The sequence below is a fragment of the Microtus oregoni genome, unplaced genomic scaffold (assembly GCF_018167655.1).
Source record: "Microtus oregoni isolate MIOR12 unplaced genomic scaffold, Mior012 000019F_ref0000042, whole genome shotgun sequence".
NCBI lineage: Eukaryota > Metazoa > Chordata > Mammalia > Rodentia > Cricetidae > Microtus > Microtus oregoni.
The window spans coordinates 9,621,709-9,636,546 of NW_024543078.1; the positions used below are offsets into that span (position 1 = coordinate 9,621,709).

The window sequence follows — 14,838 nt, forward strand, 5'->3', positions numbered from 1 at the left end:
GTATATGGAATACTGCTCACAGCAGATACCACAACCAACCCTGGCTATACCTACAGAATGCAATCGACATCTCACACCTGTTGTATGCTCCTAGCTAAAGTAAACCCTTTACATGACTTGCAAATGTCTTAAACTAACCACCCCCAGACTTTCAGTGCACACTTGCTTGATTTTTAAATAAAACAAATTATTTGACCGGTCCATGAGACTCACTTTCTATGCAACTCCGGTGTCACTCCTCTGCAGGACACTCAAGGACAAGAATGCACAAGCCATGAATCTTTCTATCTCCAGTACAGTGATGGGCTATTTCTCATGATGATGAGACTGTGACGCAAAGACCCTTTATCAGGAGCCTGGCTGTGCACTCTTCATGAATAATAAATTTGTTACCTGGTTCTCCTTCCTAATATCTACAGCACAGACATTCCCTTGACATTTTTAAGGGCCTTAGAACCTAGCTTTGTCCCTGTGTCCTCCTCTCATTGCTCTCAGTCAACAATCAAGGTCCCAAAGCCACATACAGTCAGTTCCCATTAAGTCTAGAGGTAGAGGATTCTCTTTTCTTTCCAAATTATGCAACTTTGGTGTTTTTATAATAGTCCTAGAGAAATAAACACTAATTTGTAAAATTATTCATATGCAGCCAAAAACATGGTTCACCTACAAAGTAGGAGGTTTCTCACCAAACACATTTGAGTCTCTTATCACAGTCTCATTTGCTGGGAGGTAATTTAGCAAGTGAGGCAACTGTGGTTCTGCATGGTAGGGTATGGTATTATGTCGTCCAAATCCTACATCTTCAATTGAGGCTTTTATTTTGTGATTTTCCACAAAACACCCAAATCCTAAGACCATATAATTTTGTCATAGAAATTAGAGGTCCTTGGATGTTCATTGTATAATTTATAAGCTGACCTCTTCACCTTTTGTGCCCTGCTGCTTCTGTGACATGACTCTTGGCTGGTTCTGTCAAGTTTCATCTTTAAGTGTTCTCTTTACCACCAGGGAAGGTGAAAAGTAAAAGGGTAAATGCTTTCTCTTTTGAAGCAAACTAAAGTTGCCATCATTTCTTCTCTTGATACACTGGTGGCCATAAGTCAGGTGTACAATTCTAGGAAGTCATTCTGAGTGATCATTTCCCCAGACAAATGTAGAGCTTGTCTTCTAAGAGAAGAAAACAGCCTTTGAGAAGAACTTTGGCTCTTTGTCATGGTTGTGGCACTACTACTGTATCCTAATTCATAGCATGGATTTAACTGTGAAACCAGAAAGCCTAAAGTAGGAAATAACCAGTGTTAAAGTTAACTAAGCTAATGAACAAGTACTTAAGAAGCACCTCTTCAGCTGAATACATCATCCCAAGTAGCTCACACTCTACAAGTCTACAGGAGTAAATTTATTATCAACTCCTGTCTTTGTTCCCAAGACACTTGTCATCCACTTGCTGAGAAAGCTGCTGTGACACAGAAGAAAGATCTGGTGGAAGGATCCTAGGCATTCCTCAGTGTCATCTGGGATGGATAACCATGAGCCAGAATTCACGCTTTAGTCCTGACTAGCTGAATCAGACTCTTTCCATCTGTCCCAAAATCCCCATTTCATCCTGGCTCCCAGGAAAACCTCTTGTACACCACTAGAACATTAAGAATAACTATACACATGGAAGGAGTTTCTCAGTCCTACCTCTGTTCCCACCAGTCACTGCCATTCTCCAGTATCAGCATATTGACAGTTTTATGCCTGTCAGTCTCTATCAGGTAGTAGACTTGAATTGTTACCAGAAGGAAAGGTACAGGATTCCACAAGGCTTTCTGTTATTGTCTGAGTTATTCTTCTTACTGCCAAGGAGGTGTATAGAAAGGCATGGCACTTCTATTCAGTGGGCAAACTGACATTCAGAAAAGTGGAAGAGCCTTGCAAGCAGCTCATAAAGGGCAGAGATGGTGTGTGAATTCATATCTGATTCCAGACTCTGTGTTCTTGTCTTCTTGCAATCATCTACACAATGATGAGTTCATGAATGATGCCTCCAGTATTATGAGCTTTTTCTTGGAACCAGTAGGTGCTCGTCTTGACATACCTCTCCTCAGTGGCTCCCTTTGTCTCCTGATCAGAAAGAATATTCAGCACTCAAATTGATGTTTTGCGGGAAGAAGGAAAGATGATGTGCCGACACATGGCTTCTCTGAGAGCTCAGCTGAACTCTCGCTCCATGCCCGCTGCACGGCATACAGGCTCAGTGATCCAGCTCTTAACTACTTTTCCATTTGCCCTGATGTTCTGTGAGAGTGAGGCTTATGATATTTAAATGGTCCATGAATTTCATTTGTATTTATGGCCTCTCAATTGTTTTCAAAACAAGGAAATTATCTTCTCTGTAAGATATTCAGTGTGGACGGTAAGTGTTGCAATCACTAAGTACCATTTTGCTTTTGAATTTTGGGAGGCCTTTCAATCTGCTTCAGTGTGTGCCTACCTGTGGGTTTCCCTGAGGCCTGCCTCCTGTGATCTGTGCACTTAGACTGACTACAGGGCCTGAGAGCACAGGTCTGTAAACGTTCATCATAGCATCTGTTTTAATTACCCTCCCATCTTCAAGGCCTCGTGCACCTGCACCTGGTCAATTAAAAAAAGAGCAAGAGAAACTGTCCCAACAGCATCCTTAACAGTTAAAGCTGGCATAAGGGAGGAGAGTCCTTGGGACAGAGCTCAACTGGTCACCAGCTGTCACCAAGAACATCGGTTTACTGTGATAGTCCCAAGCCTCAGTTTCTACTTTGTTATGCCTGTCTCTTAAACAATGATCATGAAAATGTGCTACAAGCAAGCAATTCCCTACATGTCATATAATCATGTGACACAGTTTCCTATTGCCATAGCCATATGGCAATGACATCTACTACAAATTAAAACTCAGAGAATGATGCTTCCCTTCAAATACAGTTTTCTCGTGAGTTAAAAACTTTCGGTGTGCTTCTGATTCTCCCAGATGCTTAGTCACTCTTTGTTCTGGTGAGAATCAAATAGGGGACAAACAGGAGGCAGAAGAAAAGGACTGTTGAAAACTGATGGGCAATTAACATTTTAAGTGTGCTTGTGGAATCTTCCAAACATTCTAATCCACTTGAAGAGTTTAATAGTCGCACTCCTGCGTTACTAGAAGTGGAGTGAGAACAAAGTGCTTAGATCTGAGAACAGAGCAGAGGCTGCAACAACAGAGCAAGAAAATGCAGTAAGAAATCCTTCCCATTGGCTAGTGACTGAGTGCTCAGAGAGAAAACCCTTCCTTCAGAGAGAAACTACTGAATTGGATGAGTACCGAGACACAGGTGAGCTTCCAGAAACTGTGTGAGAGAACAAAAAACAATAGCACCTCATAACTATGCTGATGCACAAATATAATAGCCCTGAACAAAAGGATGGGGCCAGGGTAATGTCCATTATATAGAAGAAAATGTGTACAGTCTGGAAATTATACATAATAAATGAAGAGAATAGGATATCGCTGCAAGAGAAGGGAGCTGCCTGATGGTTAAAAGGTGATATAAGAGATTAAAGTGCATTCACACACACACACACACACACACACACACACACACAACAAGCAAGGCAAAAATGCCCAAAGCAATATGAGACAAAAAGTCTATAAAAATACCATTAAGTTTATTATGTATTGGTTGTCATTCTTTTTGCATTTGGCTTGGGATCTGAGATATCAGAGAGGATGCTAATTGTTCTGATTCTTATCCCACAAATAATGAGGCTATGAAATCCAATCAAATTATTGTTTGTTTCCTTTCAGTAAAGAGATAGCCAGGGGGAATACTCAAAATTTTTAATATAGATAATTTGACCCAGGAAAAATTTCCTTGATTTCCTAAAAAATATTCGAGACAGGTATACTAAAATTAGAATATTTAAGGTATGTGTGGAGATTGTGCTGCTAGTTTCCTTATTGTGCTAACGTGTGTGTGTGTGTGTGTGTGTGTGTGTGTGTGTGTGTGTGTGTGAGCATGCGCGCGCGCACGTTTATGAGAGGGAGGGAGGGCTGGGGCAGTGACATGGTCTTGCACTTTCTTCGGATTGAATGGTTGCTATAGGACTAGGAATGTAAACAGGCAGGATCCCAGGAAAAATGATCCCACAGAGGGAAGACAGTGCTGATTATGCTGCGATTGCTACTACAGTATCTTCTAAACGACCTGCATTAGGACCCTAGCGGAGGATGTGTGGTAGAGAGGCTTAGATTAAGGGATTAGGCTTTGGTCTCCCTCCACGTCTGAAGCAGAGGCAGAACCAGAGGACAATTTGAGTCCCAACAGGAGGGCGGCCTTTCTTCCACTTGAAGGAGAAAGTAAATATGTTGGGTGTTCCAAAAACAAGTCTTTTAAACTACAGGTACCTTGCAGTCACCACAGAAAGGCCCCAATTGATGAATACACCTATTAATAAGTTAATGTTGTTGGTAATGAAAATAAAAATCACCCTTGTCTTGTAGGGGATCCCTGAATACTCCAAGCTCACACAATTGTGCACTGTGTTTCCAACTACTGACTGATGGGGCCTCTTAGGATTTTCTTATGTGCTAGATGGAACCTGGTTTTCTTTAACTTTTACTCAGTCCTTGTCTAGCTGTCTCAATAGGAATATGGGTTGCTGAGTCCAAGGCATATTATCTGTAGGAGGCGATGCCATTCCCTTGCTTCTCTAACCCATGAGGACCTCTGCAGAGGTAACTTTAATTTATTTAAGACAGCATGTTCTTCCCCACAGCACAACTCTCCATGATCCTTATGTAAAGGCACATAAAGGAAGAAAAGTTCCCTACAGACCACAAATGTAGGGAAGCCACAGGGCAGGCACATGTCCCTAAATCTACCTGTAATGGTGTCTATTTCTAGGAACATGAACTGAGACTGGACTCTGCACTTCCTGTGACTGCAATTGGTATAGATGGGTGACACATGCTGTTTCCTCAGAGTATTATTTGAAAATGTCCTACTACTCATGTTGCGATGTGGAGATGTTAGATTCCATGCTAGGTAGAGACTTCCTTCCTGCTGTCTTTCCTGTCTCTCTCACACCCAGAAGTGGCAGGGAGAAGCACACTCCAATTACAAGCAAATGCTGCTATTTAGACATATCTTCACAGCACGTGGGAGTGGCTTCAGGAGCCAACTGCAAATGCAGCCTTTGTCTAGTGAATCAGAGAGAGGAGAAAGCACTGTGAGGCAACGCTGGAGGACAAACAGTCTTTAATAGATCCCTGACATAGGAAGGGAGCACACATGACTGTGTGGAATCACTTGTGGGCTCCTGACCTTAGACGAGACAGAAAGAACATGCTGGGCTCTTTGCTTTGAGGAATGAGTAGTCTGCCTCTGTCCAGCTTCCGTACCCATCACTCTGTTGAAGCTCAAGTGCCATCTCATTTGCTTTAGTGGTATGTGTCAGTGGGTGTCAAATCCGGGTATTTTTAATCTCATATCTGTTCAAATTTGACAACCAGCTCTGAAACTCCCATAGGAAAAGGGGGAAATCTCTTCCATGTGTAAGGCTAGCAAGTTCCAAACACTCCCAAGAAAGAAGTTAAGGAACGTGGCGGAAGAGAACAGGGCACATTCAACATCACAATGAAAAAGCCATCACCGTAGTCGCGACAACACAGCAACAACATAACATCGCAACATAATGGCAAACTATATAATAACAGGGAACGCAAGAGCATCATTGGTGTGCTAACTGTTCTCATATAACTACCCTATTTTGCAGTTCTTCTGAACATCTGGGTATGTATAGGAGGAGATTTACTAGATAGACACCTTGGTTCTAACAGCTGACAGTTTGCCTTTGATAAGGGCTGTGTGAATGAGCAGAGGCTAGTCCACGCACACGGGAATTGGAAGCACTGAATTTTAGACACATGCAGGGCTCTGCAGCAAAACACATTAAAGCGAAACATCCCTTGTGAATAGTTCTCTAGTTTGTAATAAAGTTACTATTCTTAAACCCCAGTGGATGCTCCCAGCGGACTGCTGTATTCCACTGGCTTAGTGATACGCTCTACATTGTTTTTTTGATTCCATTGTGATGGTGGAATCAGAGGTCTAGGAGGAAGGCAGTAAGGCAGCACTGCGTGGGAGGAGCATGAGGCAAGTTTAGTGGCATCTGGTGGCTGCACTGTCCTCTTTAGGGTTGGATCACTTTGAAAGATGTGGTTCCTGCTTACACTGACATTTAATGAGCTGACACGCAGAATTGGTAGGCAGTCTAACTGAGGGGACAAAGGAGCAAATTTTACATTTAAAAACGTTCAGTTTATTCATCTGTACATTACGTACTTTGGAGTTCAGAATACTTTTATTTACTGGGTAGATGACTCTAATCCCCAGATCCCTAAACCTCCAACAGTCTGTCAGATTTCAGAGTACATGAGGCTTGGGGTTTTTAGATTAGAAAGCGAAGTATGTATATACTTGTATCTCTCTCTTTCTCTCTCTCTCATGCATGCACGCACGCGTGCGCGCACACAAACACACACAGAGAGAGAGAGAGAGAGAGAGAGAGAGAGAGAGGGAGGGAGGGAGGGAGAGAGAGAGAGAGGAAAATAGACATTTAGTATGAACAGAAGGAACCTGTCAAAGGCCATTGAGGAAAAAACAGGAAACAGTGCATATAACAGTGTCGGACTTTGGAAGACCATGGAGAAAGGTCCTTCCTTTCCCTTCAATTTCCACACAGTCCTCTCTGGATGCACACATCAGGAACAGTTGTTAGAGCTACAAGAGAAGGTACAGCCATCCAGTCTCCTCTACATTCTACTTCTAAAGCATTGCTTACTGAGTACTCATCATGAACAAATTTACTAGGCCACGTGTTTATACTCCTAAACAAATGTTTAAGTAATGTTAAGTTATTCTACTTTGAAAGTTGTAGTGATACTTCATTTGTAGTTTAATAAATAAAGCTGGCCTGAAGATCAGAGAGTAAAACAGTCTCAATGGTCAGCCTTATAGGCCAGGCAGTAGTGACACACACCTTTAATCCCAGTAGCCACACTAGTTTGCCTTAGAAGTTGGCCGGTTGTGGTGCACACCTTTAGTCCCAGCACTAGAGGGCAATATAAGGTGGGAGAAGACAGCTCCCAGACAGTCTCATTCTGAGGATTCCTGGAGGCAGGGTTGCTATTTTGGACTGAGGCAGAGTTAAGAGCTAGTGGTTGTTTTGTTTTTCTGACCTTCAGGTTGAACCACAATTTCTCTCTCTGGGTTTCTTTTTTATTGATTAATTAATTTTTAAAAATTTATTTATTAAAGATTTCTGTCTCTTCCCTGCCACCGCCTCCCATTTCCTTCCCCCTCCCCCAATCAAGTCCCCCTCCCTCATCAGCTCAAAGAGCAATCAGGGTTCCCTGCCCTGTGGGAAGTCCAAGGACCACCCACCTCCTTCCAGGTCTAGTAAGGTGAGCATCCAAACTGCTTAGGCTCCCACAAAGCCAGTACATGCAGTAGGATCAAAAAACCCATTGCCACTGTTCTTGAGTTCTCAGTAGTCCTCATTGTCCTCTATGTTCAGAGAGTCCGGTTTTATCCCAGGCTAATTAGAGATCCTAGAGAAGCTAAATAAGAAGGAGTACCCAAAGAAAAACATATAGGCATCCTCCTAAATATTAAACTTCATCAGGCGATGAAAGGAGACAGAAACAGAGACCCGCATTAGAGCACCGGACAGAAATCTCAAGGTCCAAATCAGGAGCAGAAGGAGAGAGAGCATGAGCGAGGAACTCAGGATCACGAGGGGTGCACCCACACACTGACACAATGGGGATGTTCTATCGGGATCTCACCAAGGCCAGCTGGCCAGGGTCTGGGTTTCTATTAATTGTGCATCAGAAAGTGAGAACACCTAGTGTCCTTAGTTGATTGCCATGGTCAGGATGACTAAGTGTGTCTATGAGAATATATCTAGAAGAGCTTATCTGAGGTATGAAGAATCATATTGAATGTGGGCAGTACGATCTCATGGGTTGGGGAGTTAGACTCAAACGAGACACAAGCTGAGCACCAATCACTCCAATTCTTGACACCCCTTGACTGAGGAAACAATGTGACCAAGTGGCCTCATGTTCTTGCCACAAGGTCTTCCCTACTATGTTCAACTGCAGCCTTCCTTGTGTTGCTTTGGTCAGGGGTTTTGTAATAACATGAAAAGTAACTAATACTTAGAGATAATAATAATAAATAATATTAACAAAAACAAACTTTATATTGATTAGAAGCAAGGCACGTTTCTAATGAAATAAATTAGGCTAGTCATCTTTTAGCATTTTCAAATGCAAAGGGGGGATAGAAAGAAACCTTTTAGAAATTGTAAAGAAGTTGCTATAGTTGACCTCGTTCTGACTCCCAGAACTTTAGCTGTCACTGCTCTGTTTCAAACCGACTATTAAGTGGTACTAGCACAAGACATGATCCTGTTTCCAGTGTCTTCACTTTGTTCCTTACAGGGTGAGCATACGTGAGGGGACACAGAGAAGCCGGAAGGGAAGGTTCTGATTCCAAAATAGGACTGTCAACATCCCCGTGTGGGATTATAAATAAATATGCAATTATCTTAATATCACCTTTTATTTCTAAATTTGTTTTAACTGTCATGTTGTTTGTATCAGTTTGGGTGGCACAGTATTATATTTTAATACAGAGGTACAAATCCGGAATGGTTTCTTCCTGGAGGAAAGTTTGGTCATTTGAAATGGAGGATGAACACATTTTGTTTGTTTTGCCCATGTCTTTTTTCTTTGTGCAAACATCACCAGTTTTGGAACAGATACACATTTTCATGACTTTCAGTTATCTCTGTCTTGAAGAGTGGAACTTATGAGCCAGTCTAAACCAGTTAATATTTGATCTTGTCTGAGGATAATGACATTGCCTGGTTATAATGAAGGGTTTGGGAAAAAAAAAACAAAGAACACCTGGGGAGAATCTGGGGATTTCTCAGGTTGGTGTTTACTCTCTCCTGCTACCATTGAATGGCATGAGTAACCACTACTGTCACTGTCCAGAGTGTGAGGACCCTGGCTGTCTGAGACAGGTCACCACCGACAAAAGCCACAATCAGGAACAGAGAACCAGGAACTCAGCTCCAGTGAGAATGCTGATTAACATGTCCAGACCCAAGTAACCAAATCTATTGTCTTAATCATTTATTAGATTCTAGGTCTATGTGACTTCTTTTTCAAAGCAAGACACATTGCAGATACAGATTGGCAGACATGGCTCCCAGCGCGCTGGCTCCCGAGCCAGAGAGTCGGAAGGGCATTCGGGCCATGTTGCTGGGGCCGCCCGGGGCTGGCAAGGGGACCCAGGAGCCCAGATTGGCAGAAAACTTCTATGTCTGCCATTTGGCCACTGGAGACATGCTGAGAGCCATGGTGGCTTCAGGTTCAGAGCTGGGCAAGGAGCTGAAGGCGACGACAGATGCTGGAAAACTGATGGCTTCCCTCGGACTGTGAGGCAGGCTGAAATGCTTGAGGACCTCATGGAGAAGAGGAAGGAGAAGCTTGATTCAGTGATTGAGTTCAGCATTCCAGACTCCCTGCTGATCCGGAGGATCACTGGAAGACAGATTCACCCCAAGAGTGGCTGGTCCTACCATGAGGAGTTCAACCCTCCAAAGGAGCCAATGAAAGATGATATCACTGGAGAGCCCCTGATCCTCAGGTCAGATGACAATGAGAAGGCCTTGAAGATCTGCCTGGAGGCTACCACACGCAGACCACCCCACTCGTGGAGTACTACAGGAAGCGGAACATTCACAGTGCCATCGATGCATGCCAGACCCCGGATGTTTGCCAGCAGGTTTTATACTGCGGAATACAATGGAGGGTAGGGTAGAGCCAAATTGAAAGCAGGGGACTCGTTTTCACCCTTGGTCCACAGGAAAGAAAACCCAATGGGAAATGTATTTCATTTTCCATACGTCCAAGAACCACTGTTGGTCTTAAAGGCAGGCGGGAAAAGAACAACTACTTTGAAAGACCGTCAATGAGCACAGAAAGTCCAGCGAACTTGGACAGAAAGATGAAGCTGACATTCAAGGGAAAGCTCAGCCTGCAGTAAATGTGGGTTTGCCTGTGTGTAGATGTGAGCTCGAGCGATGGGACTGCGGCAAGAAAGAAAATATGTTAAAGGTAAATATGAATTAGCTAGACTAAGGGAGAAAGCACTTGTATTGCCAGTGTCAATAAAGTTATTTTAAGTGAATAAATGTCAGCCGTGAAGCTCCGATGAAAGAGTGGGAGATCTGGTAGCTGGCAAGAAAACGTGGGAAGAGGGGAAGAGACATAGCAGGCTTCTAAGTGACGTTTAGGACTCGGGACCCTGTTTGGAGAATAATAGTGAACTGAAAGTGTTCTAGTCGGGCAAAGACAAGGCCAGATTGGGAGTTTGGAATGCTTGGCGTGAAGGTGTGGAGAATGGGCACAGAAGCCGACATACAATGGTCCAGACAAGAGAGTGTTTGACTACATGAGAAGCAAATAAACAGGAAAACACAGAGACTGATTTTCTTCCATCAAGGGAAATAAAATGAATACAAAACCTGCTCTTGTAAATTATTTGTGTGCTCTTTGGATAGAGACAGCGGTAGTGACATTGCCATGTTTAAGATTTCAGCAACTTGTAATTAGCCCTTCACCAAGGAAATGCTAGAGAGCCCTGCCTGCACAGTGAAAGGTGGTTGAATTCCGTTGTGATCTTGTAGAAAAGGGCACGAGGACTCTCTACATGTTAGTTCATTTATAAAACGTGAGATACTGGCTTCACCCACATTTTTGTATTAAATTGTAACTTTATAGAGTGTTGACCTCCAATGTAAATAATGAGGTTTTCTAAACAAGTCGTGTCTTTACTCCTGAGAAACTTAGTGAATTTCATGGGTGTTCTGCAGACATATAGAACAATCATTTGCACTGTGGAATTTAGCAGTGGTTAAGACATTTATTTCATTTAGAGTAGGCTTCAGTGACTACTTTAGGTTTTGTTTTTGTGGTTTCTTTGCCAAGTGTAGGTGTTTGCCACCCTTTAGCTTCTTCTTGCATGGAGGGAACTGGAATGGTATGTAACTGTGAAGCAGGTTATTCTACAATGGCCCTGAAGCAGATGACCCAATCCAACAAAGATTAATCAATAATCATCCAGTTCTAGACTGTCATGGGAGTCAAATAACAAATAATAATAATATTAATAATGGTTCATCTTTGTCTCACCTAAAAGTACAGTGTGATTTCATGCCTTTGGTTTCTCTTGTACAATAAACATGTCCCCAGAATACCATATATTATTATAAATCAAACTGATGAAAAAAAAAACATTGGCCATGTTTTGCATGAGAGATCATATAACTCATTTTGTACTCACAAGAACTTCAGGAGGTAAGCACTCCTGGTAACCCTATTTTCCAGTAGACATATTTGAGTCAATGAGACAAGAAATCCCTTCCAAGGGCAACGCTATTATAGAAGTGGTCTATCAGTCAGCTCCATGCTCCCTGTCTCAGCCATGGCTCTAAAAATACACTGACATCAGAACAAGAATGCTGACCTGGCTATGAGTGTGGAGCTAAATGTCCAGGGTGCTTTCCATAAAATTTATCGTCTATTGCTTCTTCCTTCTTTATTACATGTAGCAATATTCACTATTGTTTTTGCTCATCATTGATGATTTTTCATTAAATTAAATATAACTATTATTTCTTTTTTGCTATTTTTCTTATAGTTTGCAATCAGTTTTAATTACATTATCATATTTAGTGTTCCTAACCTTCGTGATAAAATATACTTCAGGACTTCAAACAATCTATTGCTTAGTTAATGCAACAGTAATCATGAACAAGATTACAATACTTAGAGAAATAGAGCCAAGGAACTTAAGCAATTAATCAGCATCTTCTAGTTTCAAACATCATAACTCTAGAGAGTGGAAATGCACAGTATGTTGTTCTATTTGAAGGAAGTGTTTCTTTATCTTCCAACAACTTTTCTTTAGAGACATGAATAATCAGAAAGGCTCATCCTTCACCCATGCTCTACCATTGGCTGCTTGTCTCTCAGAGGTCCTACCTCTGCTGCCAGGTGCTATGACACATTCTGTTCTGTGTGCAGTTCAGTCAATCTTATCACTGCATGTTTAGCATGTTCCCACTCTTCTTTTTCTTACAGAGTAATAAAATCAGTGTATGAGGCCATACACATATTTCCTTAACTATTTCTGTGGCATAAACTAGTAAGTTTATTTTTAATATGTGCTAGACAGCTTGAATTCTCTAAAATACATTCGTTTATATTTGATATTATTCTACACGTTCAGGTAAGGAAATTACTGTTTTACCCTTGAAAAAATATGTGCAAAGGGCACAGAAATAAAATCTTTATTAGTTACTTTACTGTTTCTGTGATAGTGACCATGACCAAAAGCAATTTGGGGAATAAAGAGCTTCTTTCTCCTTACAGCTTGTAGTCTCTCATTTAGGGAAGTCAGCAGAAACTCAAGGCAGATACCAGGAAGCAAAAACTAATACAGAAGTCACAGAAGAGTGTTGATTACTGCCTTTCCTCCATGACTTGCTCAGTCTGCTTTCTGGTGATACCTAGGACTTAACGCTAGGGGTTGCACTGCCTACTGTGAACTAGACCCTCCAATGCCAATCACTAGTTGAGAAAAGGCCCCAAAGGCCTTTCAGACCAGCCTTATAGAGGCATTTTCTCAGCCAATGGTGCTCTCTTCTGCATAGCTCTAGCTTGTGCTGTGTTGACAGAAACTATCATCACAGATTTACAACTACTTTCTAAAATACTTCTCAGGTATTCTGTGAGATAATGGCTCCATGTTTATAATTTTTTTGCTTCCATTTGTCTGGATCAGTTCTACAGTTCTACCTACTTTTTTTAGTAGGGTTAGATCTTGTTAGAGATGGTCACAACAAAGTATACGGAATGGGTAATGATGAAAATATGGTTTGAGTCACAATTTGGAGTCTTGAGCTAAAAATTCAAGTTGGTTCAGGCTTGGCTTCTTTGGAAACTGTGACAGAATATTCTCACTGTGTAGAGAGCTTCTTCTCCCAATTTCTTGCACGTCATCTTTTTCTGTGATTTTGTGTTCAATTTATTTCCTTTTATAAGAATCTAATCCTATTTATTCCCCACCATAACAAACATAGTTTAACTTGATTGTTTTTTATAAAGATTCTATCTGCAAATGAATTTACTTTTGGTATGTCAAAGGTTATAATATCAATATACAAATATACAGAGAGAGAATCCAATCATAACAGCTTTCTAATCTATTTCTAAACTCATTATTTGATATAGATTTTGATACTTTTTCTATGTAGAAAATATCTGTTTATCTATCTACCTACCTATGTATCTATTCATTATCTCTTATGTATCATAAAAGAATTGTCTATCTATCACTTATTAATTGATATTTTATCTCATATCTGTCTATTTATGTATCTACTACTTGTCTATCACAATCATCACCTATCAGCTATCAACCACTTATCAGTCTGTGAACAATAAAAGAAAAAGAAACAAATGTATTTTTGTATTATATCCTGATTCATTTATAAAAAGTTCTATTTCAAAGAAATATAAAGATTTCATCATTAAAAGTTGTTTAATTCTCATTCTTCCTAAGTTTGCTTCCTCCAACTGTTCTTATTTTACCAACAAGTTTTTGCATTTTGAATCTTCTCAATGAATTTTAGAATTATAATGTTAGTTTTCTGTAGATTTTAATTGAAACTGGACTCACTCAGTTATGTTACGGACATAGATAACATCTGGGCATGTAGCTACCTAACATTACACATAGTCTCATATATTATTCTAGCTGGACTTTACACTTGAGCACCACAATGTGTATGTAATTATATGTAATTACTACTCATTTTGTTGAACTTATTGTTGTTGTGAATATTTTTCCATTTAATTGCCAGTTGAATACTCCTATTTTTGAAACCATGAATTATGTAAATTAATCTTTTTATTCCAGACACTGTATCATCCATTCATAGCCATCTTGATTTTCAATTGCTTTGCATGGGAAACCATGTTTCTTTGAGCCATGTGACTTTACTCACTCCCATAACTGGTTTCACTATGTATTCAGTGACTCCTCCTTTTGATGAAATTCCAAAGTGATGTTGAAAAGAGAAAATGAGAAAAGCCCTTTTTCCCCCATTACAAAAGATGTAGGGGTCATTCTTGACTACAGAGATTTGTAAATATGGATATTCCTGTGTTATTGGATACACAAAGAAAAATAAACAACAGACATAATCCCAGGTAAACAATTCATGAGCCATTAAATGCTGCATATATCTTAGATGTAGGGAATTGAAAATATGGGAGAAACATCAATTTACACTCACCCATTCATCACAATCACTTCCCCCAAAGAAGCATGACCAGGTTGTTTATATCCATTCTTTACAATATTTTGGCAATCTTTGCTTCAAATTCCACTATTTGTGTGTTTATGAATAGTACTTTTGACTGATATGGATAATGGATATTTCATGTGACTTGTCTTGTTAAGATGTGAATATGATCATACCAGAAAACATTTAAATGCCTATAAATGGAATGAGTGTTCCACAGAACATTTGCATAGTCATGCATTTGTTTGATAACTGTGGCCAACGAACTGCACAGGTCAGTTAAGGAGTAGGACAGCTAGAGAAGTTTTGTCACCTCCTATTGTTATCTCTACTGGTATTTTTAAGATTGTTTTTAAAATTCAGTAAGTTTGGTGGCTTTGAATAGCA

The 14,838-nt window shown here is 40.6% G+C and overlaps 1 pseudogene; it reads left to right on the plus strand.

Annotated features, from left to right (window-relative positions):
* Positions 1–9,277: 9,277 nt before the first annotated feature.
* LOC121459830 lies at positions 9,278–9,698 on the plus strand (annotated as a pseudogene).
* Positions 9,699–14,838: the final 5,140 nt, after the last annotated feature.